The sequence below is a fragment of the Chanodichthys erythropterus genome, chromosome 15 (assembly GCF_024489055.1).
Source record: "Chanodichthys erythropterus isolate Z2021 chromosome 15, ASM2448905v1, whole genome shotgun sequence".
In the NCBI taxonomy this organism is placed as follows: domain Eukaryota; kingdom Metazoa; phylum Chordata; class Actinopteri; order Cypriniformes; family Xenocyprididae; genus Chanodichthys; species Chanodichthys erythropterus.
The window spans coordinates 39,463,628-39,467,904 of record NC_090235.1 but is presented as its reverse complement, the minus strand read 5'-3'; the positions used below and the strand labels follow the sequence as shown (position 1 = coordinate 39,467,904).

General features: G+C 47.3%; 1 pseudogene; it reads right to left on the bottom strand.

The window, feature by feature from the left end:
* Positions 1–2,567: 2,567 nt before the first annotated feature.
* Positions 2,568–3,560, bottom strand: LOC137037188 (tropomyosin-2-like; annotated as a pseudogene).
* Positions 3,561–4,277: the final 717 nt, after the last annotated feature.

Sequence of the window (4,277 nt, the reverse complement as noted above, 5' to 3'; positions counted from 1 at the left end):
GATGCGCACCATGTGGATATCAGTCAGGCCACAGTCCAGGGAATCCTTTGTGAAGGAGTCCTTGTATTTGCACAGAACTTCTTTAAGTCCTTGGCGATCCATTTCACTGTGGAGGGCATCCGCCTCGCTCAGGATTTGTTAGACTTGTGCATTGAACCCAGCATAGGGTTCCTCTGAGTCATTTGAGGGACTGTGGGTCTTGACGGTCAGTTCTACTGGTGACTCTGTTGCAGTCTGTGTTGACACAGTGTAGACGGCGAGGTGAGTGTCATCTGTAAGTTCTGATCGGCAGATGCTTTCTTTAGGCACCGGCAGAATAGAAGTGATGGCGATGATCTCATGGGGCTTTGTGAAAGCTACAGTGTTGTGGCAATCATCTGACATTAGTTCGGCTGGTATGTGGCCGATGACAGGAACTGTCAGTTCAAAGTCGTGGAACCATCCCAGGTAACTGGCTTTTGGCACATTAATGTCTTTGGCCGTACAGTTGTTGAACAACACATACACAGCACGAGATGACACTTCTATGAGAGGTGTGGCTTCCAAAGTCAGTCCTAGTTTTAGGCAGGTCCTGGAAAGTTGGAAGAAGCCTAGCTTACTGTTAAGGGTCTGGCCAGGTCGCATGTTGAGGCAGATACTGACACTCTTGCTGTAAGCGGAGACTGTGGCTTCTTGCTCGTTGATCATGGCACATGCGTCTGGTATTGTTTGCCCAGATCGAAGATTCTTGAGGTTGACTGAAGATGTCAATTGGTGTGACAAGGGAGCCCATATGATGTCATTCACGGTGTCAACGCAGGCGTTGAGACGGACCATGATGTCTGCTCCTATGTAGATGTCATGAGGCAGGTTGGGGACAACCAGTAAGTAGTGACTCAAGAGTCTGTCGTTCCATCGCATGTCTGCAGCACAGACGATCTTGGAGGTAGCCATGGTTGTTGACCATGGATTGAGAGGGAAGCAGCTATGCTTCGGGACGTGTGGTATGCTCTGATTTGTCTGTTTCAATGTTCTGAAGAGCTTCAGGCTGTTAGCGGAGTTTTCAGCCCACAGGGCTAATGCTGCATCAGGCACTGACATGTCTTGGACATTTATGGCAGTCATGATTTGGAGGGAACCTGAGTCTGAGTCAGACGCTTGCAATGAGCAGAGGAATGGGTCTTGGTTCTTGTTGCTTGAAGTGGAACTTGCTCTTGGCTTTCAACTTCAGACTGCATCTTCAGTCAGTGGATGGGGGGCGGTGTCTGTGACTTGACACTGCGATTCGTTGGAGTTTACTGACTGGAGGGGCAGAGGCTCACGGACTTGAGTCCATATCTTCAGATGTTTGAAGTCTATTAAGGGTTCAAAGTGGTTAAGCAGGTCTTTCCCAATGAGGAGAGGATATGTGTTGAGTGGTGAGACGTATACTGGGTGAACAAGGTTCATTGGTCCCACTGTTAGGTGAATTGGGGCCACATGTTTTAGTTGTAGGCCTGTGTGGGAATATGCTTGGAGGTTCAGCTCACACCTCTTAAGTTTAAAGGTTCCGTTAGACCTCTTTGTTCTGGACTTCTTCAAGGAGTTCTGTTGACATTAGAGTGATGTCAGCTCCAGTGTTGAGGAGGGCTTCGACCTTCATGTGTTGTTCGATGATAACGGAGAGGTAAAACTTTCTTGCTATACCTTTCTCAATGAGATCACCCAGGAGTCGGGGGACTGGAGTTTGGGATGATAGAGGTAGGATGTCAGAATTGATCTCGTTTTCTTCGGAGGAGTGGCAGACGACCAAGACAGCACTTTCAGGAACTAGAGTGGTTTCCACATCAGGTGTTTGTTGGATGCTGCTGTGATCTGACCCATCAGGTGTTGGATCAGTTTCTGACTGTTTTGCAGGATGTTCAGGTGGGACTTCTTGTCCGTTTGAAGTTATGAAGTTATGAAGTGCTTGTGGTTCTCTGGGAGAGAGATGAGGTGCTGTTCTCTGGGGTGTGTTGAGTCAGGTGGTCGCTGCCATCTCGTCCGGCCACTAGTCAGGATGAATCTGGTTTCGCTTTCTCTTCCCTCTACCGGTCATCCTCCTTTCGTTGGAAGAACTCTTTCAATCATCATTTTCATCAGCTCTTGAGAGTCGAAACAAGGTGAAGTCTTTTGTTCTGGTATGGATTCATTTTGAGCTCTGTCAGCTTGGAATCTTTGTGAGTTTTTTTGTCGATTCCTTGGGCTGGTTGCTCCAGGGTGTGTTTGTCGTTTTCCCTTGGATTCCCATGAGCTTTTTCCTCTGGGGTTTCCAAATGAGCTTGGCTGATTCCAGGCTTTCTCCCAATGACTCTCATGAGGTCTTGATTGGTTCCATGAATTTTCCCAGTGACGTCCAGGTGAGCGTTGTCGTCCATGTGGTCCATCCCAGCGGTTGTCTCTCTGTTAAGGTCGAGTACCAGTGTGGAAGTCCCACTCTCTGTTGGACGAGGATGCATTCCACTCTTTGGGTGTCGGCTTGGCAAGGTCTTGATGCTGGGTGCCCTCTAGGGCTAGCCCCTGACTCTGAGTGTTGAAGTCAAGAACTGCGGTGGTTTTGGTGCCCTTTTCTAAGGCCATCTTCTGTTTGCAGTAAGCAAGTCAGTGACATTGGGTCTCATCTCCAGATGGAAGTCAATATCTTGCAGATAACTCTGAACATTTGGACTACCTGGCACATTTGGAGTGAATTTGCCAATGTTTTTAGCAAGCTTGTCAAGGTGTCTGAGGTCCAAGCCATGAGATGATCTGTGGCTGGCTGGAGCAAGTTCTTTTAGTTTAGTGGGGAGGTAGGATTTTTCGGAGGGAGCTGGTCGTTTTGTCACTGCCCCCTTCTGATCATGTGCCAGTCTGGGAACAGGGGACCCGGTCCTGCTTGGCAAAGGTGAAGTCGGTGTCCGACGTGTTCTTGACGGCTCACAGCGCAATTCATATGCATGCTTGAGTTCCTCTTTAATACTGTCGGACTCTTCTTTGATGTAGTCAAGCTGTTGTTTTAGGCGGCTGACCTCATTTCTTGACTCATTCAGGTGAGTTTCGAGAGCTTTAATTCAGCTGTTCTTGTCTCTGAAGTCAGCCTTTGCTTTTTCCAGTAGCTGTTCTGCGTACTGTAGCTTGTTGGAGAGATCAGCATAGTCTGATCTGCCTCGTTCCATTTCTTGCGTAGTAGCTGCTAGGGTCTCTTTAAGCCTGTTGATCTCCTCTTTTGCGCCTTGTTCCACTTCATCAGGCCCTTCTTGTCGTTCCTGAGCCTCCAGCTCCAGCTGTTTGATGCGTCGTTGTGCACGTGTCAGCTCCTGCTGGCGATGGGCGGCTTGCCTGTCACTCAGTTTGAGGGTGGCGATGAGTGTGTGACTTAAAGAGCCGGTGATCTTGGCTAGTTCTTTGTGACTGTAGCTCTGGCTTGTGTCTTGTTTCATGAGGCTTGTTATGTTGTCATCCAGCTGGTCCTGTGTCTGATGCTTTACTGTTACAGCGGCCTTAGGTAGGATGCTGTCTGTTACAACACTTAGCCAGGTCTCCAGATCCTTCCAATGTCCAGCAGGGTCTGTTGTGCGAGACATGTTTTGCACCGCGAGGGAGATCTAAACCCGAAACTGACACAGACCTTGAGGAAAAGAACAAAACAAAACACAACAAAACAAAACAAACAAGCAGGGCAAATCAAAGGTGTAAGTGTGCAATGTCAACTGTGAGCTAATGGGAATGAGTAATGAGTGTGTAAATGTGCAGGTAAGACTGGTTCTCGACTGTGGTCCTCTCGTGGATGTGCTTCTAACTCAGAGTCTCTGCGGAAAGAATCAGTAAGCACACACAGGTAGCACAGCTAGAGAAGAGTAGAAGAAAAGAAGAGCACAAAACAAAAGAATAGCATTTAGCAAAGGGCAGAATAATAATGAGGTGCTTCCAGTTTCCCTATAAAATGAAGTTTTCGTCTTTAACACTATTTGCAGAATGAGTTTTGTAAAATTTAATTTAGAAGGATGGTTCTTGACAGGGGTTTGGAAAAGGATTTTGAAGCACTAGGACTGTGATTGTTATTAAAATTACCTTTGGGGTGAAAGAAAAACAATAACAATGACAGTATTGGTTTCTCAGCTAGTAGGATTGACAACCATGCACCACTTAAAGCATTTCTAGACGCGTGCTCGGGGTTTATGGATGCCTACCAGTCTCCTTGTCGACCTGCTTGAGCCTATGCTGGGTAGGATAACAGGATGAGGAGGGAAGGTAAAGTGAGTGTCATTATTTTAAAAGAAGTGTTCCGTTTCCCAAATATT